Source organism: Phyllobates terribilis, unplaced genomic scaffold (genome assembly GCF_046119375.1).
Source record: "Phyllobates terribilis strain yellow unplaced genomic scaffold, ASM4611937v1 Scaffold_381__1_contigs__length_1843176, whole genome shotgun sequence".
Taxonomy (NCBI): Eukaryota; Metazoa; Chordata; class Amphibia; order Anura; family Dendrobatidae; genus Phyllobates; species Phyllobates terribilis.
In genome coordinates, this window is record NW_027363141.1 from 910,311 (window position 1) to 936,487 (window position 26,177).

A 26,177-nucleotide genomic window follows, 5' to 3' on the forward strand; every position below is an offset into this window, starting at 1 on the left:
TGAAAAGTGCACCAGGTACTTTTTTAAAAAAATGAATGGAAGGAAGTTGGATTTGAGTGAAGTGGTAGGTGAAGATGGATCTAGTGTGGTTGGGAAGAATGTGTTGAATGAGGTGAATGGCTTCTATAGTAAGTTGTACGATGAGAAATGGATTGATCCTGGACTTGTGTCGCATGTATTGAGTGGTATGGAGAAGAGACTTGGTTCGGATGAATGTGATGCTTTGTGTGAGGATGTTATTTTGGATGAGGTGAGGAATGTTGTTATGAGTGCTAAAAAGAATAAGACGCCTGGGAAGGATGGGTTGCCTGTGGAGCTGTATGTGAAAGCTTGGGAGTTTTTGGGTAAGGACTTGACTGAGGTTTGTAGGTATATGTGGATGAATGGTGTTTTGTGTGACAGTATGAAAGAGGGTATAGTGGTTCTTGTGTTTAAGAAGGGTGAGAAAAAGCGTTTGGAGAACTGGAGACCCATATCATTGCTTAACGCTGATTATAAGGTCTACAGTAAATTGTTAGCAAATCGTATGCGTGAGGTGATTGGTAGGGTTGTGGAGGATGACCAAGTGTGTGCCGTGCCTGGTCGGAGTATAAGTGATAATTTGTTATTGTTAAGGGATATGCTTGGGGATTGTAAGACTAGAAAGCAGAAGTGTATGGTGTTAGCAATTGATTTCGAAAAGGCTTTTGATAGAGTTTCGCATGTGTTTCTGTTTAAAGTATTGGAGAGGATGGGTTTCCCTAGGGTTTTTCTGAATGGAGTTAAGTCTTTATATGATTATGTGTCAAGTGAGTTTTTAGTGAATGGATGGTTGTCTGACAAAGTGATGATTAGGTCTGGTGTAAGACAGGGGTGCCCTATGTCCCCTGTCTTGTTTGTATGTGTGATTGAGCCTTTGCTGTGTTTAGTGAGACGTGAGAAAATGATGAGAGGATTCTTAGTGCCTGGGAGTGGTGGTAAGCATGTGAAGGTGTTAGGTTACATGGATGATGTTGTGATGGTGAGTGAAAGTATGGCTTCAATGAGTAGGGTGAGGTTGCTTTTGGATTTTTTCTGTGGTGCATCAGGTTTTAGAGTTAACTGGACTAAGTGTAGTTTCAAATGCTTTGGAGATGACAGTATTCGTATGGAAGGTGTTAAGTATGAGGAGAGTGCAATTAAGGTTTTAGGGGTATTTTTCAATGATGATCTGAAAGGAAATGAGAGTTGGGACGAGTGTGGTATGCGTGTTGAGCGAAAATTGAATTTTTGGAGAATGAGAGATCTTTCTTTGCGGGGCAAAGTTCTAGTTATCAAAGCAGTGATCTTACCCATTCTGCTTTTTGTGGCCATAATTTTTCCATCCCCTTTTAGGAAAGTGAAGAGAGTTGAGAAAATGATTTTTTCCTTTTTCTGGTGCAGCAAGATGGAGAAGCTGAAGAGGGAAAGCCTTTATAAGGCCTGCCAGCATGGTGGTTTGGGATTTCCTAATGTTGAGGTTTTTTTAGGGCTCCATTATATTAAGACGATTGTGGTATTGTTGGGTAAAGGTAATAAGGGTGCATGTATGGCAAGTTATTCTGCAGGATGGATGTTGTATGGGTTAGGTTGGAGAAAGAGGGATGCGAGAGTGCCTGTGTCTTTTAAGTGTCCGGTGTGGTATGAGGTGATTGAGAAGTTTGTCAAGAAGTATGATTTGCTGAGTGTGCCGGTGGATGAGTTTAGAATGACTAAGAGGGTGTATAGGAAATTGTGTGCAAATGAGGTCGAGTCTAATATTGTTGGTTTGAGAGGGAATGAGGTTGCGGATGCTTGGAGAAAGTTGGGTATGTATGGGATGTCCAACAAACAGAAGGATGTAGTGTGGATGGCGTTTCACAATATTCTTCCAGTGAGAGAAGTTCAAAAGAAGAGAGGTTTGATTAGGTCGGATGTTTGTCCAAGAGATGGATGTAATGGTTGTGAGACGGTTATGCATCTGATGTGGAATTGTGATTTTGCGCAAGACGTGTGGAAATGTGTAGGGGGGTTGTGTAGGAGTTTGGCAGGAGTGACTTTTGTGGATTGGCGTGTGGTTATGTTTGGTATTGGTGCAAGTGGACGTGTAAAGGAGAGAGTTTTGTGGTTAATTATGGCTTGTGTGTTAGAAAGTTTGTGGGATGTGAGGAATCTTTGTGTATTTAAAAGGAAATCAATTACAGTAAATGAATGTATTAGGATTATTCTTTCTAGGCTATTTTTGATTTACAAGATGGATAGTAGTAGCGGTGGTGGAACAGATGCCGAGGGAATATGGAAATTTAAAAAGTGGAGGCATATTGTAAAATTTCAGTGATCTTTTGGTTTATATTAATAAGATGTTCTTCTTTCTGTAATATTAGGTTACTTTATGCTTAATAAATATGGTCATGATGATGAGAAGTTTTTTTTGCAACAGTTTTGGTATATCCTACTGATTTGCTATAAAACTAACCTGAATGGTTTAAAAAAAAAAAAAAAAATCTGTTCTTATCAGTTTAATATCTGATACGTCCCCTATCTGGGGACCATATATTAAATGGATTTTTAGAACAGGGAGATGGAAAAAGAGCTTGCTCTGTCCACTCCACGCATTGACCTGGTATTGCAGTATCTCCAGGACCGGTGCACCCCTTCTTTAATGCAGTTTCTAAAATCAGAAAGAATTGAATTCAATGTTTTTTGTTCATTTTGCTTGTTTGTCGGAATTTGGGATAGACTCTTTGGCTTTGCTTTTCTTCTCCTCATTGGATTTTTCATGTTCAAAGTTGCAGAAGCCAGATTACAAGCTCATTTTGGTTCAACTTCAGCAACTGTGCATTGCATTGCCATGTAATGTGATGCAATGCTATCTTTCTAGCTCTCCCTTTTTACTTCCTTTTGGATAAACAGACATATTAGGCAAGCATTTTGGAGCTTTCACCTAAATAACTACAGGTGGTGAGATAAGCTGCACAATATAATTGACCTTTCAGTATATTGTTGCACACACACCATCTATTTAGCAAATGCCCTTGTTATCAACAGCAGCCTTTTAAACTCACCTGAGCTAACAGGTATGTGCGCTGGTTACTCTGCTGCGCTTAAAATTTCTTTTTTGGTTTGCTACAATGCCTTTTCTGAAACGTTGTCTCCTTCTGCTGGAACACTGACTTCTTTCATTTAATGCCTGCAGACTATAAAAGAGAACCCAACCCAAAAAGTTTGGTTGATTAGTCTGTGGCATTCTGTTAAACTGTTGCTTATGGCGGTCTCTGTGAGCTTCTCAGCGACATTCAGCCAGCCAGGTATCCTGCCTGCAGTAGATGGAATGTGGCAATGGAACGCTGGCTGCGCGTGTCATAATAGGCTCTGAGCCTTTATATACCTGTGCACAGCAGCAGCCACCTTCAGTCTGCTGCTGGACAGCCAGCAGCAGCAGCAGCAGGAGAGGTATGTAATCAGGAGCCCTCCTGCTAAGGGTAGACAGCTGCTCGTTCCACCCCACCCCCCGCCTTAATTGGTTCTCCTCCCTTCCAACGGTGTTGAGGCGGGTGGGAACAGCAGGGGGTGAAGGTGCTGTGTTTAAAGAGGTGGAGTTATGCAGATCTAAAACGCGTGGATTGCAGCAGCAGCAAGCCGAAAAGTGCAGGCATGTAAGGGATCTAGAGGTTGACAACATGTCTTCTTAACGGGAGTCCAGGAGCTCATCTCCACAAATGGACTTTTCAGGATCCTTGGGTGGCTCCGTAGTTTGAAACCAATTCTGGTTATCGCTTCTCGGCCTTTTGGCTAAGATCAAGTGTAGTATCTGTTCTTATCAGTTTAATATCTGATACGTCCCCTATCTGGGGACCATATATTAAATAGATTTTTAGAACAGGGAGATGGAAAAAGAGCTTGCTCTGTCCACTCCACACATTGACCTGGTATTGCAGTATCTCCAGGACCGGTGCACCCCTTCTTTAATGCAGTTTCTAAAATCAGAAAGAATTGAATTCAATGTTTTTTGTTCATTTTGCTTGTTTGTCGGATTTTGGGATGGACTCTTTGGCTTTGCTTTTCTTCTCCTCATTGGATTTTTCATGTTCAAAGTTGCAGAAGCCAGATTACAAGCTCATTTTGGTTCAACTTCAGCAACTGTGCATTGCATTGCCATGTAATGTGATGCAATGCTATCTTTCTAGCTCTCCCTTTTTACTTCCTTTTGGATAAACAGACATATTAGGCAAGCATTTTGGAGCTTTCACCTAAATAACTACAGGTGGTGAGATAAGCTGCACAATATAATTGACCTTTCAGTATATTGTTGCACACACACCATCTATTTAGCAAATGCCCTTGTTATCAACAGCAGCCTTTTAAACTCACCTGAGCTAACAGGTATGTGCGCTGGTTACTCTGCTGCGCTTAAAATTTCTTTTTTGGTTTGCTACAATGCCTTTTCTGAAACGTTGTCTCCTTCTGCTGGAACACTGACTTCTTTCATTTAATGCCTGCAGACTATAAAAGAGAACCCAACCCAAAAAGTTTGGTTGATTAGTCTGTGGCATTCTGTTAAACTGTTGCTTATGGCGGTCTCTGTGAGCTTCTCAGCGACATTCAGCCAGCCAGGTATCCTGCCTGCAGTAGATGGAATGTGGCAATGGAACGCTGGCTGCGCGTGTCATAATAGGCTCTGAGCCTTTATATACCTGTGCACAGCAGCAGCCACCTTCAGTCTGCTGCTGGACAGCCAGCAGCAGCAGCAGGAGAGGTATGTAATCAGGAGCCCTCCTGCTAAGGGTAGACAGCTGCTCGTTCCACCCCACCCCCCGCCTTAATTGGTTCTCCTCCCTTCCAACGGTGTTGAGGCGGGTGGGAACAGCAGGGGGTGAAGGTGCTGTGTTTAAAGAGGTGGAGTTATGCAGATCTAAAACGCGTGGATTGCAGCAGCAGCAAGCCGAAAAGTGCAGGCATGTAAGGGATCTAGAGGTTGACAACATGTCTTCTTAACGGGAGTCCAGGAGCTCATCTCCACAAATGGACTTTTCAGGATCCTTGGGTGGCTCCGTAGTTTGAAACCAATTCTGGTTATCGCTTCTCGGCCTTTTGGCTAAGATCAAGTGTAGTATCTTTCGAAAAGGCGGTTTTGGATGTTTGCCGCCCTAGTAGATTGATACATTATGCACACTGGGGTTTAGGCGCTTGTTAGTACGCCAGGTGGCTAATATAGTCATCTGGTGGAAAGCATGGCCCCCCAGGATCGACGCCATTGGGCCGGGGAAGATCGAAAGCCCGAAGTGTGAAGTGCCCCAGGAGTGGTGACCCTGGGGTGCCTTAACTCACTGGGATTGGGAACCCCACTTGAGTTTATGGCACATTTGCACTAGCACTTCAATATTTCTTTCTTCACACACACCCTTATTCCGGGCCTTCTGGCCTTAGGATGGGGAATTTTTCAATTCCCGGTCGAAGGTCCGGGCAGTATTATACTGTGAAACCTTCACTATTTATTTAATTTTTTTTGTCACTGTGTGTCCACTTTTTCACGTGTGTCCACGTCCTTACTAGGATTTTGTCGGGATGCGGTTCCCTTACGGGTTCAACTCTTGGCAGGTCTCGGGGGGGAGTGTGTGGCCATCAGGTTCCGCTCCCCCCTGAACCCCCCTGGCTCTCCTCTTTCGGGAGGAGAGCGTTGTTGGCTCCCCTCTTCCGGGAGGGGAGCACAGTCTTTGGCTCCCAGTGCCTTGCTCGGGTGAGAACTCGGGCAGGTATTGAGGGTAAGATTGGGTCGCCTCTGGCTCCGGCTGGAGGTGGCTATTTGTCCCTGTGCCTCGCTGTGGCCTTCTGGCTCGGAGGGACGGGGAATGGTTTGGGGGACCCTTCTCCTTTTGGAGAGGGTTTCAAGAAGACCAGCATCCTAGTGCACTTTTTTTTGTGGCACTTGTCACTTTTTTAAGCGCACTCGGGTTTTGTACACGAATTCGGGCTTTCAAAAAAAAAAAAAATCTGTTCTTATCAGTTTAATATCTGATACGTCCCCTATCTGGGGACCATATATTAAATGGATTTTTAAAACAGGGAGATGGAAAAAGAGCTTGCTCTGTCCACTCCACGCATTGACCTGGTATTGCAGTATCTCCAGGACCGGTGCACCCCTTCTTTAATGCAGTTTCTAAAATCAGAAAGAATTGAATTCAATGTTTTTTGTTCATTTTGCTTGTTTGTCGGATTTTGGGATGGACTCTTTGGCTTTGCTTTTCTTCTCCTCATTGGATTTCTCATGTTCAAAGTTGCAGAAGCCAGATTACAAGCTCATTTTGGTTCAACTTCAGCAACTGTGCATTGCATTGCCATGTAATGTGATGCAATGCTATCTTTCTAGCTCTCCCTTTTTACTTCCTTTTGGATAAACAGACATATTAGGCAAGCATTTTGGAGCTTTCACCTAAATAACTACAGGTGGTGAGATAAGCTGCACAATATAATTGACCTTTCAGTATATTGTTGCACACACACCATCTATTTAGCAAATGCCCTTGTTATCAACAGCAGCCTTTTAAACTCACCTGAGCTAACAGGTATGTGCGCTGGTTACTCTGCTGCGCTTAAAATTTCTTTTTTGGTTTGCTACAATGCCTTTTCTGAAACGTTGTCTCCTTCTGCTGGAACACTGACTTCTTTCATTTAATGCCTGCAGACTATAAAAGAGAACCCAACCCAAAAAGTTTGGTTGATTAGTCTGTGGCATTCTGTTAAACTGTTGCTTATGGCGGTCTCTGTGAGCTTCTCAGCGACATTCAGCCAGCCAGGTATCCTGCCTGCAGTAGATGGAATGTGGCAATGGAACGCTGGCTGCGCGTGTCATAATAGGCTCTGAGCCTTTATATACCTGTGCACAGCAGCAGCCACCTTCAGTCTGCTGCTGGACAGCCAGCAGCAGCAGCAGCAGGAGAGGTATGTAATCAGGAGCCCTCCTGCTAAGGGTAGACAGCTGCTCGTTCCACCCCACCCCCCGCCTTAATTGGTTCTCCTCCCTTCCAACGGTGTTGAGGCGGGTGGGAACAGCAGGGGGTGAAGGTGCTGTGTTTAAAGAGGTGGAGTTATGCAGATCTAAAACGCGTGGATTGCAGCAGCAGCAAGCCGAAAAGTGCAGGCATGTAAGGGATCTAGAGGTTGACAACATGTCTTCTTAACGGGAGTCCAGGAGCTCATCTCCACAAATGGACTTTTCAGGATCCTTGGGTGGCTCCGTAGTTTGAAACCAATTCTGGTTATCGCTTCTCGGCCTTTTGGCTAAGATCAAGTGTAGTATCTGTTCTTATCAGTTTAATATCTGATACGTCCCCTATCTGGGGACCATATATTAAATGGATTTTTAAAACAGGGAGATGGAAAAAGAGCTTGCTCTGTCCACTCCACGCATTGACCTGGTATTGCAGTATCTCCAGGACCGGTGCACCCCTTCTTTAATGCAGTTTCTAAAATCAGAAAGAATTGAATTCAATGTTTTTTGTTCATTTTGCTTGTTTGTCGGATTTTGGGATGGACTCTTTGGCTTTGCTTTTCTTCTCCTCATTGGATTTTTCATGTTCAAAGTTGCAGAAGCCAGATTACAAGCTCATTTTGGTTCAACTTCAGCAACTGTGCATTGCATTGCCATGTAATGTGATGCAATGCTATCTTTCTAGCTCTCCCTTTTTACTTCCTTTTGGATAAACAGACATATTAGGCAAGCATTTTGGAGCTTTCACCTAAATAACTACAGGTGGTGAGATAAGCTGCACAATATAATTGACCTTTCAGTATATTGTTGCACACACACCATCTATTTAGCAAATGCCCTTGTTATCAACAGCAGCCTTTTAAACTCACCTGAGCTAACAGGTATGTGCGCTGGTTACTCTGCTGCGCTTAAAATTTCTTTTTTGGTTTGCTACAATGCCTTTTCTGAAACGTTGTCTCCTTCTGCTGGAACACTGACTTCTTTCATTTAATGCCTGCAGACTATAAAAGAGAACCCAACCCAAAAAGTTTGGTTGATTAGTCTGTGGCATTCTGTTAAACTGTTGCTTATGGCGGTCTCTGTGAGCTTCTCAGCGACATTCAGCCAGCCAGGTATCCTGCCTGCAGTAGATGGAATGTGGCAATGGAACGCTGGCTGCGCGTGTCATAATAGGCTCTGAGCCTTTATATACCTGTGCACAGCAGCAGCCACCTTCAGTCTGCTGCTGGACAGCCAGCAGCAGCAGCAGCAGGAGAGGTATGTAATCAGGAGCCCTCCTGCTAAGGGTAGACAGCTGCTCGTTCCACCCCACCCCCCGCCTTAATTGGTTCTCCTCCCTTCCAACGGTGTTGAGGCGGGTGGGAACAGCAGGGGGTGAAGGTGCTGTGTTTAAAGAGGTGGAGTTATGCAGATCTAAAACGCGTGGATTGCAGCAGCAGCAAGCCGAAAAGTGCAGGCATGTAAGGGATCTAGAGGTTGACAACATGTCTTCTTAACGGGAGTCCAGGAGCTCATCTCCACAAATGGACTTTTCAGGATCCTTGGGTGGCTCCGTAGTTTGAAACCAATTCTGGTTATCGCTTCTCGGCCTTTTGGCTAAGATCAAGTGTAGTATCTGTTCTTATCAGTTTAATATCTGATACGTCCCCTATCTGGGGACCATATATTAAATGGATTTTTAAAACAGGGAGATGGAAAAAGAGCTTGCTCTGTCCACTCCACGCATTGACCTGGTATTGCAGTATCTCCAGGACCGGTGCACCCCTTCTTTAATGCAGTTTCTAAAATCAGAAAGAATTGAATTCAATGTTTTTTGTTCATTTTGCTTGTTTGTCGGATTTTGGGATGGACTCTTTGGCTTTGCTTTTCTTCTCCTCATTGGATTTTTCATGTTCAAAGTTGCAGAAGCCAGATTACAAGCTCATTTTGGTTCAACTTCAGCAACTGTGCATTGCATTGCCATGTAATGTGATGCAATGCTATCTTTCTAGCTCTCCCTTTTTACTTCCTTTTGGATAAACAGACATATTAGGCAAGCATTTTGGAGCTTTCACCTAAATAACTACAGGTGGTGAGATAAGCTGCACAATATAATTGACCTTTCAGTATATTGTTGCACACACACCATCTATTTAGCAAATGCCCTTGTTATCAACAGCAGCCTTTTAAACTCACCTGAGCTAACAGGTATGTGCGCTGGTTACTCTGCTGCGCTTAAAATTTCTTTTTTGGTTTGCTACAATGCCTTTTCTGAAACGTTGTCTCCTTCTGCTGGAACACTGACTTCTTTCATTTAATGCCTGCAGACTATAAAAGAGAACCCAACCCAAAAAGTTTGGTTGATTAGTCTGTGGCATTCTGTTAAACTGTTGCTTATGGCGGTCTCTGTGAGCTTCTCAGCGACATTCAGCCAGCCAGGTATCCTGCCTGCAGTAGATGGAATGTGGCAATGGAACGCTGGCTGCGCGTGTCATAATAGGCTCTGAGCCTTTATATACCTGTGCACAGCAGCAGCCACCTTCAGTCTGCTGCTGGACAGCCAGCAGCAGCAGCAGCAGGAGAGGTATGTAATCAGGAGCCCTCCTGCTAAGGGTAGACAGCTGCTCGTTCCACCCCACCCCCCGCCTTAATTGGTTCTCCTCCCTTCCAACGGTGTTGAGGCGGCTGGGAACAGCAGGGGGTGAAGGTGCTGTGTTTAAAGAGGTGGAGTTATGCAGATCTAAAACGCGTGGATTGCAGCAGCAGCAAGCCGAAAAGTGCAGGCATGTAAGGGATCTAGAGGTTGACAACATGTCTTCTTAACGGGAGTCCAGGAGCTCATCTCCACAAATGGACTTTTCAGGATCCTTGGGTGGCTCCGTAGTTTGAAACCAATTCTGGTTATCGCTTCTCGGCCTTTTGGCTAAGATCAAGTGTAGTATCTGTTCTTATCAGTTTAATATCTGATACGTCCCCTATCTGGGGACCATATATTAAATGGATTTTTAGAACAGGGAGATGGAAAAAGAGCTTGCTCTGTCCACTCCACGCATTGACCTGGTATTGCAGTATCTCCAGGACCGGTGCACCCCTTCTTTAATGCAGTTTCTAAAATCAGAAAGAATTGAATTCAATGTTTTTTGTTCATTTTGCTTGTTTGTCGGATTTTGGGATGGACTCTTTGGCTTTGCTTTTCTTCTCCTCATTGGATTTTTCATGTTCAAAGTTGCAGAAGCCAGATTACAAGCTCATTTTGGTTCAACTTCAGCAACTGTGCATTGCATTGCCATGTAATGTGATGCAATGCTATCTTTCTAGCTCTCCCTTTTTACTTCCTTTTGGATAAACAGACATATTAGGCAAGCATTTTGGAGCTTTCACCTAAATAACTACAGGTGGTGAGATAAGCTGCACAATATAATTGACCTTTCAGTATATTGTTGCACACACACCATCTATTTAGCAAATGCCCTTGTTATCAACAGCAGCCTTTTAAACTCACCTGAGCTAACAGGTATGTGCGCTGGTTACTCTGCTGCGCTTAAAATTTCTTTTTTGGTTTGCTACAATGCCTTTTCTGAAACGTTGTCTCCTTCTGCTGGAACACTGACTTCTTTCATTTAATGCCTGCAGACTATAAAAGAGAACCCAACCCAAAAAGTTTGGTTGATTAGTCTGTGGCATTCTGTTAAACTGTTGCTTATGGCGGTCTCTGTGAGCTTCTCAGCGACATTCAGCCAGCCAGGTATCCTGCCTGCAGTAGATGGAATGTGGCAATGGAACGCTGGCTGCGCGTGTCATAATAGGCTCTGAGCCTTTATATACCTGTGCACAGCAGCAGCCACCTTCAGTCTGCTGCTGGACAGCCAGCAGCAGCAGCAGCAGGAGAGGTATGTAATCAGGAGCCCTCCTGCTAAGGGTAGACAGCTGCTCGTTCCACCCCACCCCCCGCCTTAATTGGTTCTCCTCCCTTCCAACGGTGTTGAGGCGGGTGGGAACAGCAGGGGGTGAAGGTGCTGTGTTTAAAGAGGTGGAGTTATGCAGATCTAAAACGCGTGGATTGCAGCAGCAGCAAGCCGAAAAGTGCAGGCATGTAAGGGATCTAGAGGTTGACAACATGTCTTCTTAACGGGAGTCGAGGAGCTCATCTCCACAAATGGACTTTTCAGGATCCTTGGGTGGCTCCGTAGTTTGAAACCAATTCTGGTTATCGCTTCTCGGCCTTTTGGCTAAGATCAAGTGTAGTATCTGTTCTTATCAGTTTAATATCTGATACGTCCCCTATCTAGGGACCATATATTAAATGGATTTTTAGAACAGGGAGATGGAAAAAGAGCTTGCTCTGTCCACTCCACGCATTGACCTGGTATTGCAGTATCTCCAGGACCGGTGCACCCCTTCTTTAATGCAGTTTCTAAAATCAGAAAGAATTGAATTCAATGTTTTTTGTTCATTTTGCTTGTTTGTCGGATTTTGGGATGGACTCTTTGGCTTTGCTTTTCTTCTCCTCATTGGATTTTTCATGTTCAAAGTTGCAGAAGCCAGATTACAAGCTCATTTTGGTTCAACTTCAGCAACTGTGCATTGCATTGCCATGTAATGTGATGCAATGCTATCTTTCTAGCTCTCCCTTTTTACTTCCTTTTGGATAAACAGACATATTAGGCAAGCATTTTGGAGCTTTCACCTAAATAACTACAGGTGGTGAGATAAGCTGCACAATATAATTGACCTTTCAGTATATTGTTGCACACACACCATCTATTTAGCAAATGCCCTTGTTATCAACAGCAGCCTTTTAAACTCACCTGAGCTAACAGGTATGTGCGCTGGTTACTCTGCTGCGCTTAAAATTTCTTTTTTGGTTTGCTACAATGCCTTTTCTGAAACGTTGTCTCCTTCTGCTGGAACACTGACTTCTTTCATTTAATGCCTGCAGACTATAAAAGAGAACCCAACCCAAAAAGTTTGGTTGATTAGTCTGTGGCATTCTGTTAAACTGTTGCTTATGGCGGTCTCTGTGAGCTTCTCAGCGACATTCAGCCAGCCAGGTATCCTGCCTGCAGTAGATGGAATGTGGCAATGGAACGCTGGCTGCGCGTGTCATAATAGGCTCTGAGCCTTTATATACCTGTGCACAGCAGCAGCCACCTTCAGTCTGCTGCTGGACAGCCAGCAGCAGCAGCAGCAGGAGAGGTATGTAATCAGGAGCCCTCCTGCTAAGGGTAGACAGCTGCTCGTTCCACCCCACCCCCCGCCTTAATTGGTTCTCCTCCCTTCCAACGGTGTTGAGGCGGCTGGGAACAGCAGGGGGTGAAGGTGCTGTGTTTAAAGAGGTGGAGTTATGCAGATCTAAAACGCGTGGATTGCAGCAGCAGCAAGCCGAAAAGTGCAGGCATGTAAGGGATCTAGAGGTTGACAACATGTCTTCTTAACGGGAGTCCAGGAGCTCATCTCCACAAATGGACTTTTCAGGATCCTTGGGTGGCTCCGTAGTTTGAAACCAATTCTGGTTATCGCTTCTCGGCCTTTTGGCTAAGATCAAGTGTAGTATCTGTTCTTATCAGTTTAATATCTGATACGTCCCCTATCTGGGGACCATATATTAAATGGATTTTTAGAACAGGGAGATGGAAAAAGAGCTTGCTCTGTCCACTCCACGCATTGACCTGGTATTGCAGTATCTCCAGGACCGGTGCACCCCTTCTTTAATGCAGTTTCTAAAATCAGAAAGAATTGAATTCAATGTTTTTTGTTCATTTTGCTTGTTTGTCGGATTTTGGGATGGACTCTTTGGCTTTGCTTTTCTTCTCCTCATTGGATTTTTCATGTTCAAAGTTGCAGAAGCCAGATTACAAGCTCATTTTGGTTCAACTTCAGCAACTGTGCATTGCATTGCCATGTAATGTGATGCAATGCTATCTTTCTAGCTCTCCCTTTTTACTTCCTTTTGGATAAACAGACATATTAGGCAAGCATTTTGGAGCTTTCACCTAAATAACTACAGGTGGTGAGATAAGCTGCACAATATAATTGACCTTTCAGTATATTGTTGCACACACACCATCTATTTAGCAAATGCCCTTGTTATCAACAGCAGCCTTTTAAACTCACCTGAGCTAACAGGTATGTGCGCTGGTTACTCTGCTGCGCTTAAAATTTCTTTTTTGGTTTGCTACAATGCCTTTTCTGAAACGTTGTCTCCTTCTGCTGGAACACTGACTTCTTTCATTTAATGCCTGCAGACTATAAAAGAGAACCCAACCCAAAAAGTTTGGTTGATTAGTCTGTGGCATTCTGTTAAACTGTTGCTTATGGCGGTCTCTGTGAGCTTCTCAGCGACATTCAGCCAGCCAGGTATCCTGCCTGCAGTAGATGGAATGTGGCAATGGAACGCTGGCTGCGCGTGTCATAATAGGCTCTGAGCCTTTCTATACCTGTGCACAGCAGCAGCCACCTTCAGTCTGCTGCTGGACAGCCAGCAGCAGCAGCAGCAGGAGAGGTATGTAATCAGGAGCCCTCCTGCTAAGGGTAGACAGCTGCTCGTTCCACCCCACCCCCCGCCTTAATTGGTTCTCCTCCCTTCCAACGGTGTTGAGGCGGGTGGGAACAGCAGGGGGTGAAGGTGCTGTGTTTAAAGAGGTGGAGTTATGCAGATCTAAAACGCGTGGATTGCAGCAGCAGCAAGCCGAAAAGTGCAGGCATGTAAGGGATCTAGAGGTTGACAACATGTCTTCTTAACGGGAGTCCAGGAGCTCATCTCCACAAATGGACTTTTCAGGATCCTTGGGTGGCTCCGTAGTTTGAAACCAATTCTGGTTATCGCTTCTCGGCCTTTTGGCTAAGATCAAGTGTAGTATCTGTTCTTATCAGTTTAATATCTGATACGTCCCCTATCTGGGGACCATATATTAAATGGATTTTTAGAACAGGGAGATGGAAAAAGAGCTTGCTCTGTCCACTCCACGCATTGACCTGGTATTGCAGTATCTCCAGGACCGGTGCACCCCTTCTTTAATGCAGTTTCTAAAATCAGAAAGAATTGAATTCAATGTTTTTTGTTCATTTTGCTTGTTTGTCGGATTTTGGGATGGACTCTTTGGCTTTGCTTTTCTTCTCCTCATTGGATTTTTCATGTTCAAAGTTGCAGAAGCCAGATTACAAGCTCATTTTGGTTCAACTTCAGCAACTGTGCATTGCATTGCCATGTAATGTGATGCAATGCTATCTTTCTAGCTCTCCCTTTTTACTTCCTTTTGGATAAACAGACATATTAGGCAAGCATTTTGGAGCTTTCACCTAAATAACTACAGGTGGTGAGATAAGCTGCACAATATAATTGACCTTTCAGTATATTGTTGCACACACACCATCTATTTAGCAAATGCCCTTGTTATCAACAGCAGCCTTTTAAACTCACCTGAGCTAACAGGTATGTGCGCTGGTTACTCTGCTGCGCTTAAAATTTCTTTTTTGGTTTGCTACAATGCCTTTTCTGAAACGTTGTCTCCTTCTGCTGGAACACTGACTTCTTTCATTTAATGCCTGCAGACTATAAAAGAGAACCCAACCCAAAAAGTTTGGTTGATTAGTCTGTGGCATTCTGTTAAACTGTTGCTTATGGCGGTCTCTGTGAGCTTCTCAGCGACATTCAGCCAGCCAGGTATCCTGCCTGCAGTAGATGGAATGTGGCAATGGAACGCTGGCTGCGCGTGTCATAATAGGCTCTGAGCCTTTATATACCTGTGCACAGCAGCAGCCACCTTCAGTCTGCTGCTGGACAGCCAGCAGCAGCAGCAGCAGGAGAGGTATGTAATCAGGAGCCCTCCTGCTAAGGGTAGACAGCTGCTCGTTCCACCCCACCCCCCGCCTTAATTGGTTCTCCTCCCTTCCAACGGTGTTGAGGCGGGTGGGAACAGCAGGGGGTGAAGGTGCTGTGTTTAAAGAGGTGGAGTTATGCAGATCTAAAACGCGTGGATTGCAGCAGCAGCAAGCCGAAAAGTGCAGGCATGTAAGGGATCTAGAGGTTGACAACATGTCTTCTTAACGGGAGTCCAGGAGCTCATCTCCACAAATGGACTTTTCAGGATCCTTGGGTGGCTCCGTAGTTTGAAACCAATTCTGGTTATCGCTTCTCGGCCTTTTGGCTCAGATCTGTAATGGGTCTAGTCATTTGGCTGTCTGTGCGTTAACTCTTGGCCCTGTGGCATCGCCATTTTATGGCTTAAGCCACTTGCTGCTATAAGGAGTTGGCCAGTAGACACGACTAGCGATAATGGGACGCATTCGATACGCTGGGCCCGGTGAGGCTCGAGTGAAGTTTGGAATCCAGATTGATGTGGAAGAAGGCAAAGAAGGAATCTTTACCCTCAGCTTCGTGGTGAAGGAGATTTTGTTTGGACTCCTTGAAGTGAAGAAGGAAGAAATCTTGTGCCTCCAGCAATTCAAAAGCAAGTATAATCTTGTATTTACTTCTATGGCTGTTTGCAACAATTTCTATGATTGTTTGAAAAAGAATCTGGACAATCAATATTTGGATGGGCTGACTTTTGTCATCTTGTATTGCTCCAAAGAGGTACCTCTGACTGTTTTCATGTACAACCCACATGTGGACTTGGCTTTGATTTATGCCTTTCTAAATAGGCACTGCTATATTACCAAGGTGGCAGTAAAAGTCATGAATGAGGAGGAACTATGGACCGGTAAATATCGTTTCATGGTCAAGTTCCGGGAAAGTCCTGATGAACCAGGGGGTATACATTATCCTCCATCAAATTTTTTCATTGGGAGTGAGCGGGGTTACCTGTTCTTCCCCAATGCGCCCAGGTTTTGTCGTCATTGTAGGAGGTATGGCCATACTCAGGAAGCATGCGACATCAGACAGATTATTTGCAGGAAGTGCAATGAGGTGGGTCATTCTTCCAATAATTGCAAAAATGAAATAGTCTGTAACCTCTGCGGAGAGAAGGGGCATGCCTTCAGAGACTGTATATTCCATCCTGGTTCATATGCGGGGGCAGCGGGAAGGGGAAGGAGAAGAAATGAATCTCCTGCACCCACAGCTACAACTCCGACTGCTCCAACTCCGACTGCTCCGATATCTACTCTGGCTTTCCTGGATGAGGAGGAGGCTCGGGTTGCTTTTCCAGAACTGGTTCGTGTGAATGTAAGAGGAAATATGGAGCTGGCACCTGAGCCACCGGTGCAGAGGGCCGCGTCTGTGGCTTCAGATGTCAGTGAGTCTGAGACGATAACTGATGATCGTATAGGCATGGAAGTGGCCCCGGTGGAGGATCTGGAGGCTGAAATTCCAGACATGATGGTTACATTGCAGGGGGAAGAAGAGTCTGATCTGACCAGAACACCGCATGTGGCCTGGAGCGATGTCGTTTCTGACCTTGAGGAGGAGGGAGGTCAGGGGGACTTTGACCCCCAGCGGCGGGATTATAGTTCAGATGAAGATGGAGGCGCTTCAGTGAAGAAAAAGAAGAAAACTGAACCATCCTTTTCCCCTTTAAGTGACTGCAGTGTGAGTCCAGCCCGGGTGTACCCTACTGCATCCGATCCCCAAGATGTGTCTTTTTTGGGGGAAGGCACAAACTACGATATCTGCACGTCCAGCGTCCTACCCCCAGAAGGGTTAGGATGATGTACAGGTGGGCATGTTGTCGTGACCTGCCACATCAAATTAATAGATGGGTGCCCAAGTTGCTCTCAGCATCTTGTCGCTAAATGTTCGGCTGATTAAATCTGAGTCGAGAAGAGTGGCAATTTTGGACTACTTGAGCAACTTGGATGCGGACGTATACTGTGTCCAGGAGTGTGGGATCTCCGATCCCTTAAGTGAAAATGCATGGCCTTTAGGTCAAAGTGTGTGGTCTGGTTCTGTATGTAATAAAAATTGTGGGGTAGGTGTTTTGGTGAAGGGTTATAGTGTTAAGATAGAAAGTTACATGGTGGTGGAGGCGGGGAGGTGTGTAATATGTAAGTTAAATTGTAGGGGGTGGAGGGTTAGGGTGGTAAATATGTATGCACCAATAGATAAAGGGGAGAGGCTGGAAATTTTTGAGAAATTATGTTTTTTTTTATCTGGCAAAATGCCAATAATTTTTGTTGGAGATTTCAATTGTGTGACGGAGGGGGATAAGATGGATGTTACAGGTAAAAGACTCAAGAGTCTTGTGGCGGATTTTTCCTTACAGGATGCTGCGGAAGTTTTTTTAGGTAATCCACCTCCTGCGACCTATAAGGCCGACAGGGGAGGCATAGAGTCTAGAATAGACCGTATCTTCTTTTCTTCACAAAATGTTATTTGTAGGAATTTCCAGCAGGAAGATGTTCCCTTCTCTGACCATGTGTGTTTGAGGGCACGTCTAGAAGGTAAGATTTCCTTTGTATATGGTGGTGGCGTGTGGAAACTTAATGTGCGTTTGCTGGAAGATAATAGGATCATGCGTGATTTTAGGCGAATGTATGTTAGGTGGAGGGATAAAAAAAGTGATTTCAGGAATGTGCTTGAGTGGTGGGACTGGATGAAGAGTGAGATTGGTTTTTTCTTTAGAAAAAGGGGCAGGAGGAAAGCAGCAATGAATAGAGCAAAATTTAATGATTTAAGCTCTAGACTGGAGTGGCTGAGGAAGTTAAGGATGATTGGAGTGGATGTGGATGTTTTGATGTGTCAAGTGAAAGAAGAGATTAAGAAATATATTGAGGGTAAAGGGAAAGAAATTATTTACCGTTCTAAGATTGAACATTTGGAGAAAAATGAGAAATGCACAAGGTTTTTTTTCAAAAAAGTTTTTGGGAAGAAAGTAGATATGGATGAGGTGGTGAATGGTGATGGGGTGTGTGTGAGTGGGAAGGATGTGATGCAGGAGGTGGTGTTGTTTTATAAGGAGTTGTATGGGGAAAAATGGGTTGATGATAGGATGTTGACTGATGCTTTGGGGTGTTTAGAAGGTTGTTTGGGTGAGGATGAACGTGAAATATTGGATGATGTAATTGTGTTGGATGAAGTTAAAAAAGTGGTGATGTCTGCGAGTAAGAATAAAACACCTGGGAAGGATGGACTGCCCGTGGAGTTATATGTTAAGGAATGGGACACGATGGGAAATGACTTATTGGAGGTGTGCCAGTATATGTTCACGGAGAATATGTTGAGTGAATCTATGAGAGATGGGGTGGTGGTTTTGGTTCATAAGAAAGGTGATAAAAAGGATTTGGGGAATTGGAGGCCAATCACCCTTTTGAATGCAGACTATAAGGTGTTTAGTAAATTGTTGGCTAGCCGGATGCGGGAAGTGATTGGCGGTGTGGTGGATGAAGATCAAGTGTGTGCAGTGCCTGGGAGAAGTATGACTGAAAATTTGGTGTTGTTGCGTGATGTGATTGGGGATTGTATGAGTCGTAAGCAGAAATGTTTGTTGTTTTCGGTTGATTTTGAAAAAGCTTTTGACCGTGTGTCACATAGCTTTATGTTTAAGGTTTTGTCTAAGATGGGTTATTCCAGGAATTTTGTAAACTGTGTTAGGAGTTTGTATTGTAATGTTTCAAGTGAATTTTTGGTGAATGGGTGGTTAAGTGAGAAAGTGAGAATTAAATCAGGAGTGCGTCAGGGGTGCCCTATGTCCCCTTTTTTGTTTATTAGTGTGATTGAAGTGTTGATGTGTATGGTTAGGAAGGATAAGGTTATGAGAGGTGTGATGATTCCTGGGAGTAATGGAAAGGATGTGAGAATTCTAGGTTACATGGATGATGTAGTGATTGTGAGTGGGAATATGGCTGCGATGAGTAGGGCAAGGTTGATATTAAGTTTGTTTTGTAGTGTCTCAGCTTTTAAGGTCAATTGGACTAAGAGTTCCTTTAAATGTTTTGGTGAGAGGAATGTACGGATGGATGGTGTGAGGTGTGAGGATGGTGCAATAAAGGTGCTTGGGATTAAGTTTAATGATGATTTGAAAGGAAATGAGAGTTGGGAAGATTGTGGGGTGAGAGTGGTGCGCAAGTTGAATTTTTGGCGAATGAGAGAATTAACTCTGACTGGGAAAGTTCTGATTATTAAGGCGGTTATTTTGCCTATTTTGTTGTTTGTTGCGAATGTATATCCTGCTGCTTTTAAGAAAATTAGGAAAACTGAGAAATTCATCTTTAATTTTCTTTGGGGAAGTCGCATGGAGAAATTGAAACGGGAATATGTCTATAAGTTATGTGTAAATGGTGGTTTGGATTTTCCAAATATTGATTTCTTTTTAGGGATTGGTTACGTGAAAATGGTGGTGGTGGTTCTAGGGAAAAGTAATAAGTGTGCTTATATGATGAAGTATTCGGCTGGATGGATGCTTTATGGCTTAAAGTGGGTCAAAAGGGATGCTAGAGTGCCTGTTGCTTTTAAGTGTCCTGTATGGTATGGTTGTGTTGAGAAATTTGTAAGGAAGTATGATTTGTTGTCCGTTAACATGAGTGATTTTAGGCAAAAGAAGAAAGTCATTAGGATGGTGCGTGAGCGTGAGGTGGTATGTAATATCAATGGGTTGAGAGGGGAGGAAGTAACCGAGATGTGGAGAAAATTAAGTATAGATGGTGTGACTAACAGACAGAGAGATATCGCTTGGATGATATTGCATGACATTTTGCCTGTTAGAGATGTGCAAAAGAAGAGGGATTTAGTTAAATCTGAGGTATGCCCGAGGGATGGATGTGGTTTGAGAGAGCATGTTAGACATATGGTATGGGATTGTGATTTTGCATATGATGTATGGAAGGGTATAGGGGGACTTTGCAAGGAATTGGTGGGTGTAAAGTATGTTAATTGGAAACTTGCTATGTTTGGGATGGGTGCATGTAGTAGAATTAAGGATAGGATTTTATGGTTGTTGGTGGTGTGTGTAATTGAAAGTTTGTGGGATGCGAGGAATTTGTTAGTTTTTAAAAGGAAGAAAATGTCAGTTAATGAATGTTTGAGATTGATTCTGTCACGTATGTATGTAATATACCTCTGGGATCAGGAACGTGGAAGTATTATAGATGCTGAAGGGATCTGGAAGTTTAAAAAGTGGAGGTTTTTGGTAAAGTTTAATTCGTAGTGTATAATGTACCTGATGATAAGGTTTGGTTTTATTTTTGATTATATACCAAGTGTGATGAAAGGCTAAGTGTCAATGAAAGGCTTTTTTGTAAGTCGATTTGATTGAGCTTATGCTCCGGCCTATCTGATTTGGTTAAAAAAAAAAAAAAAAAAAAAAATCTGTTCTTATCAGTTTAATATCTGATACGTCCCCTATCTGGGGACCATATATTAAATGGATTTTTAGAACAGGGAGATGGAAAAAGAGCTTGCTCTGTCCACTCCACGCATTGACCTGGTATTGCAGTATCTCCAGGACCGGTGCACCCCTTCTTTAATGCAGTTTCTAAAATCAGAAAGAATTGAATTCAATGTTTTTTGTTCATTTTGCTTGTTTGTCGGATTTTGGGATGGACTCTTTGGCTTTGCTTTTCTTCTCCTCATTGGATTTTTCATGTTCAAAGTTGCAGAAGCCAGATTACAAGCTCATTTTGGTTCAACTTCAGCAACTGTGCATTGCATTGCCATGTAATGTGATGCAATGCTATCTTTCTAGCTCTCCCTTTTTACTTCCTTTTGGATAAACAGACATATTAGGCAAGCATTTTGGAGCTTTCACCTAAATAACTACAGGTGGTGAGATAAGCTGCACAATATAATTGACCTTTCAGTATATTGTTGCACACACACCATCTATTTAGCAAATGCCCTTGTTATCAACAGCAGCCTTTTAAACTCACCTGAGCTAACAGGTATGTGCGCTGGTTACTCTGCTGCGCTTAAAATTTCTTTTTTGGTTTGCTACAATGCCTTTTCTGAAACGTTGTCTCCTTCTGCTGGAACACTGACTTCTTTCATTTAATGCCTGCAGACTATAAAAGAGAACCCAACCCAAAAAGTTTGGTTGATTAGTCTGTGGCATTCTGTTAAACTGTTGCTTATGGCGGTCTCTGTGAGCTTCTCAGCGACATTCAGCCAGCCAGGTATCCTGCCTGCAGTAGATGGAATGTGGCAATGGAACGCTGGCTGCGCGTGTCATAATAGGCTCTGAGCCTTTCTATACCTGTGCACAGCAGCAGCCACCTTCAGTCTGCTGCTGGACAGCCAGCAGCAGCAGCAGCAGGAGAGGTATGTAATCAGGAGCCCTCCTGCTAAGGGTAGACAGCTGCTCGTTCCACCCCACCCCCCGCCTTAATTGGTTCTCCTCCCTTCCAACGGTGTTGAGGCGGGTGGGAACAGCAGGGGGTGAAGGTGCTGTGTTTAAAGAGGTGGAGTTATGCAGATCTAAAACGCGTGGATTGCAGCAGCAGCAAGCCGAAAAGTGCAGGCATGTAAGGGATCTAGAGGTTGACAACATGTCTTCTTAACGGGAGTCCAGGAGCTCATCTCCACAAATGGACTTTTCAGGATCCTTGGGTGGCTCCGTAGTTTGAAACCAATTCTGGTTATCGCTTCTCGGCCTTTTGGCTAAGATCAAGTGTAGTATCTGTTCTTATCAGTTTAATATCTGATACGTCCCCTATCTGGGGACCATATATTAAATGGATTTTTAGAACAGGGAGATGGAAAAAGAGCTTGCTCTGTCCACTCCACGCATTGACCTGGTATTGCAGTATCTCCAGGACCGGTGCACCCCTTCTTTAATGCAGTTTCTAAAATCAGAAAGAATTGAATTCAATGTTTTTTGTTCATTTTGCTTGTTTGTCGGATTTTGGGATGGACTCTTTGGCTTTGCTTTTCTTCTCCTCATTGGATTTTTCATGTTCAAAGTTGCAGAAGCCAGATTACAAGCTCATTTTGGTTCAACTTCAGCAACTGTGCATTGCATTGCCATGTAATGTGATGCAATGCTATCTTTCTAGCTCTCCCTTTTTACTTCCTTTTGGATAAACAGACATATTAGGCAAGCATTTTGGAGCTTTCACCTAAATAACTACAGGTGGTGAGATAAGCTGCACAATATAATTGACCTTTCAGTATATTGTTGCACACACACCATCTATTTAGCAAATGCCCTTGTTATCAACAGCAGCCTTTTAAACTCACCTGAGCTAACAGGTATGTGCGCTGGTTACTCTGCTGCGCTTAAAATTTCTTTTTTGGTTTGCTACAATGCCTTTTCTGAAACGTTGTCTCCTTCTGCTGGAACACTGACTTCTTTCATTTAATGCCTGCAGACTATAAAAGAGAACCCAACCCAAAAAGTTTGGTTGATTAGTCTGTGGCATTCTGTTAAACTGTTGCTTATGGCGGTCTCTGTGAGCTTCTCAGCGACATTCAGCCAGCCAGGTATCCTGCCTGCAGTAGATGGAATGTGGCAATGGAACGCTGGCTGCGCGTGTCATAATAGGCTCTGAGCCTTTATATACCTGTGCACAGCAGCAGCCACCTTCAGTCTGCTGCTGGACAGCCAGCAGCAGCAGCAGCAGGAGAGGTATGTAATCAGGAGCCCTCCTGCTAAGGGTAGACAGCTGCTCGTTCCACCCCACCCCCCGCCTTAATTGGTTCTCCTCCCTTCCAACGGTGTTGAGGCGGGTGGGAACAGCAGGGGGTGAAGGTGCTGTGTTTAAAGAGGTGGAGTTATGCAGATCTAAAACGCGTGGATTGCAGCAGCAGCAAGCCGAAAAGTGCAGGCATGTAAGGGATCTAGAGGTTGACAACATGTCTTCTTAACGGGAGTCCAGGAGCTCATCTCCACAAATGGACTTTTCAGGATCCTTGGGTGGCTCCGTAGTTTGAAACCAATTCTGGTTATCGCTTCTCGGCCTTTTGGCTCAGATCTGTAATGGGTCTAGTCATTTGGCTGTCTGTGCGTTAACTCTTGGCCCTGTGGCATCGCCATTTTATGGCTTAAGCCACTTGCTGCTATAAGGAGTTGGCCAGTAGACACGACTAGCGATAATGGGACGCATTCGATACGCTGGGCCCGGTGAGGCTCGAGTGAAGTTTGGAATCCAGATTGATGTGGAAGAAGGCAAAGAAGGAATCTTTACCCTCAGCTTCGTGGTGAAGGAGATTTTGTTTGGACTCCTTGAAGTGAAGAAGGAAGAAATCTTGTGCCTCCAGCAATTCAAAAGCAAGTATAATCTTGTATTTACTTCTATGGCTGTTTGCAACAATTTCTATGATTGTTTGAAAAAGAATCTGGACAATCAATATTTGGATGGGCTGACTTTTGTCATCTTGTATTGCTCCAAAGAGGTACCTCTGACTGTTTTCATGTACAACCCACATGTGGACTTGGCTTTGATTTATGCCTTTCTAAATAGGCACTGCTATATTACCAAGGTGGCAGTAAAAGTCATGAATGAGGAGGAACTATGGACCGGTAAATATCGTTTCATGGTCAAGTTCCGGGAAAGTCCTGATGAACCAGGGGGTATACATTATCCTCCATCAAATTTTTCCATTGGGAGTGAGCGGGGTTACCTGTTCTTCCCCAATGCGCCCAGGTTTTGTCGTCATTGTAGGAGGTATGGCCATACTCAGGAAGCATGCGACATCAGACAGATTATTTGCAGGAAGTGCAATGAGGTGGGTCATTCTTCCAATAATTGCAAAAATGAAATAGTCTGTAACCTCTGCGGAGAGAAGGGGCATGCCTTCAGAGACTGTATATTCCATCCTGGTTCATATGCGGGGGCAGCGGGAAGGGGAAGGAGAAGAAATGAATCTCCTGCACCCACAGCTACAACTCCGACTGCTCCAACTCCGACTGCTCCGATATCTACTCTGGCTTTCCTGGATGAGGAGGAGGCTCGGGTTGCTTTTCCAGAACTGGTTCGTGTGAATGTAAGAGGAAATATGGAGCTGGCACCTGAGCCACCGGTGCAGAGGGCCGCGTCTGTGGCTTCAGATGTCAGTGAGTCTGAGACGATAACTGATGATCGTATAGGCATGGAAGTGGCCCCGGTGGAGGATCTGGAGGCTGAAATTCCAGACATGATGGTTACATTGCAGGGGGAAGAAGAGTCTGATCTGACCAGAACACCGCATGTGGCCTGGAGCGATGTCGTTTCTGACCTTGAGGAGGAGGGAGGTCAGGGGGACTTTGACCCCCAGCGGCGGGATTATAGTTCAGATGAAGATGGAGGCGCTTCAGTGAAGAAAAAGAAGAAAACTGAACCATCCTTTTCCCCTTTAAGTGACTGCAGTGTGAGTCCAGCCCGGGTGTACCCTACTGCATCCGATCCCCAAGATGTGTCTTTTTTGGGGGAAGGCACAAACTACGATATCTGCACGTCCAGCGTCCTACCCCCAGAAGGGTTAGGATGATGTACAGGTGGGCATGTTGTCGTGACCTGCCACATCAAATTAATAGATGGGTGCCCAAGTTGCTCTCAGCATCTTGTCGCTAAATGTTCGGCTGATTAAATCTGAGTCGAGAAGAGTGGCAATTTTGGACTACTTGAGCAACTTGGATGCGGACGTATACTGTGTCCAGGAGTGTGGGATCTCCGATCCCTTAAGTGAAAATGCATGGCCTTTAGGTCAAAGTGTGTGGTCTGGTTCTGTATGTAATAAAAATTGTGGGGTAGGTGTTTTGGTGAAGGGTTATAGTGTTAAGATAGAAAGTTACATGGTGGTGGAGGCGGGGAGGTGTGTAATATGTAAGTTAAATTGTAGGGGGTGGAGGGTTAGGGTGGTAAATATGTATGCACCAATAGATAAAGGGGAGAGGCTGGAAATTTTTGAGAAATTATGTTTTTTTTTATCTGGCAAAATGCCAATAATTTTTGTTGGAGATTTCAATTGTGTGACGGAGGGGGATAAGATGGATGTTACAGGTAAAAGACTCAAGAGTCTTGTGGCGGATTTTTCCTTACAGGATGCTGCGGAAGTTTTTTTAGGTAATCCACCTCCTGCGACCTATAAGGCCGACAGGGGAGGCATAGAGTCTAGAATAGACCGTATCTTCTTTTCTTCACAAAATGTTATTTGTAGGAATTTCCAGCAGGAAGATGTTCCCTTCTCTGACCATGTGTGTTTGAGGGCACGTCTAGAAGGTAAGATTTCCTTTGTATATGGTGGTGGCGTGTGGAAACTTAATGTGCGTTTGCTGGAAGATAATAGGATCATGCGTGATTTTAGGCGAATGTATGTTAGGTGGAGGGATAAAAAAAGTGATTTCAGGAATGTGCTTGAGTGGTGGGACTGGATGAAGAGTGAGATTGGTTTTTTCTTTAGAAAAAGGGGCAGGAGGAAAGCAGCAATGAATAGAGCAAAATTTAATGATTTAAGCTCTAGACTGGAGTGGCTGAGGAAGTTAAGGATGATTGGAGTGGATGTGGATGTTTTGATGTGTCAAGTGAAAGAAGAGATTAAGAAATATATTGAGGGTAAAGGGAAAGAAATTATTTACCGTTCTAAGATTGAACATTTGGAGAAAAATGAGAAATGCACAAGGTTTTTTTTCAAAAAAGTTTTTGGGAAGAAAGTAGATATGGATGAGGTGGTGAATGGTGATGGGGTGTGTGTGAGTGGGAAGGATGTGATGCAGGAGGTGGTGTTGTTTTATAAGGAGTTGTATGGGGAAAAATGGGTTGATGATAGGATGTTGACTGATGCTTTGGGGTGTTTAGAAGGTTGTTTGGGTGAGGATGAACGTGAAATATTGGATGATGTAATTGTGTTGGATGAAGTTAAAAAAGTGGTGATGTCTGCGAGTAAGAATAAAACACCTGGGAAGGATGGACTGCCCGTGGAGTTATATGTTAAGGAATGGGACACGATGGGAAATGACTTATTGGAGGTGTGCCAGTATATGTTCACGGAGAATATGTTGAGTGAATCTATGAGAGATGGGGTGGTGGTTTTGGTTCATAAGAAAGGTGATAAAAAGGATTTGGGGAATTGGAGGCCAATCACCCTTTTGAATGCAGACTATAAGGTGTTTAGTAAATTGTTGGCTAGCCGGATGCGGGAAGTGATTGGCGGTGTGGTGGATGAAGATCAAGTGTGTGCAGTGCCTGGGAGAAGTATGACTGAAAATTTGGTGTTGTTGCGTGATGTGATTGGGGATTGTATGAGTCGTAAGCAGAAATGTTTGTTGTTTTCGGTTGATTTTGAAAAAGCTTTTGACCGTGTGTCACATAGCTTTATGTTTAAGGTTTTGTCTAAGATGGGTTATTCCAGGAATTTTGTAAACTGTGTTAGGAGTTTGTATTGTAA

At 44.0% G+C, this 26,177-nt stretch overlaps 9 non-coding genes and 3 pseudogenes across 9 annotated transcripts; all 12 read left to right on the forward strand.

Annotated features, from left to right (window-relative positions):
• The first annotated feature begins 2,456 nt into the window (after window positions 1-2,456).
• LOC141224191 (U2 spliceosomal RNA) lies at window positions 2,457-2,633 on the forward strand (annotated as a pseudogene).
• A 1,115-nt stretch (window positions 2,634-3,748) lies between these two features.
• LOC141224113 (U2 spliceosomal RNA) lies at window positions 3,749-3,939 on the forward strand. Its single transcript, XR_012291629.1, has one exon. It is a non-coding gene; the product is annotated as a U2 spliceosomal RNA (small nuclear RNA).
• A 1,112-nt stretch (window positions 3,940-5,051) lies between these two features.
• LOC141224256 (U2 spliceosomal RNA) lies at window positions 5,052-5,143 on the forward strand (annotated as a pseudogene).
• Window positions 5,144-5,941: 798 nt separating this feature from the next.
• Window positions 5,942-6,119, forward strand: LOC141224219 (U2 spliceosomal RNA; annotated as a pseudogene).
• Window positions 6,120-7,234: 1,115 nt separating this feature from the next.
• LOC141224094 (U2 spliceosomal RNA) lies at window positions 7,235-7,425 on the forward strand. Its single transcript, XR_012291611.1, has one exon. It is a non-coding gene; the product is annotated as a U2 spliceosomal RNA (small nuclear RNA).
• A 1,115-nt stretch (window positions 7,426-8,540) lies between these two features.
• Window positions 8,541-8,731, forward strand: LOC141224096 (U2 spliceosomal RNA). Its single transcript, XR_012291612.1, has one exon. It is a non-coding gene; the product is annotated as a U2 spliceosomal RNA (small nuclear RNA).
• Window positions 8,732-9,846: 1,115 nt separating this feature from the next.
• On the forward strand, window positions 9,847-10,037 carry LOC141223989 (U2 spliceosomal RNA). Its single transcript, XR_012291508.1, has one exon. It is a non-coding gene; the product is annotated as a U2 spliceosomal RNA (small nuclear RNA).
• Window positions 10,038-11,152: 1,115 nt separating this feature from the next.
• Window positions 11,153-11,343, forward strand: LOC141224135 (U2 spliceosomal RNA). The gene has a single exon (XR_012291650.1). It is a non-coding gene; the product is annotated as a U2 spliceosomal RNA (small nuclear RNA).
• Window positions 11,344-12,458: 1,115 nt separating this feature from the next.
• LOC141223990 (U2 spliceosomal RNA) lies at window positions 12,459-12,649 on the forward strand. Its single transcript, XR_012291509.1, has one exon. It is a non-coding gene; the product is annotated as a U2 spliceosomal RNA (small nuclear RNA).
• Window positions 12,650-13,764: 1,115 nt separating this feature from the next.
• LOC141223992 (U2 spliceosomal RNA) lies at window positions 13,765-13,955 on the forward strand. The gene has a single exon (XR_012291511.1). It is a non-coding gene; the product is annotated as a U2 spliceosomal RNA (small nuclear RNA).
• A 6,194-nt stretch (window positions 13,956-20,149) lies between these two features.
• On the forward strand, window positions 20,150-20,338 carry LOC141224187 (U2 spliceosomal RNA). The gene has a single exon (XR_012291696.1). It is a non-coding gene; the product is annotated as a U2 spliceosomal RNA (small nuclear RNA).
• A 1,115-nt stretch (window positions 20,339-21,453) lies between these two features.
• LOC141223993 (U2 spliceosomal RNA) lies at window positions 21,454-21,644 on the forward strand. Its single transcript, XR_012291512.1, has one exon. It is a non-coding gene; the product is annotated as a U2 spliceosomal RNA (small nuclear RNA).
• Window positions 21,645-26,177: the final 4,533 nt, after the last annotated feature.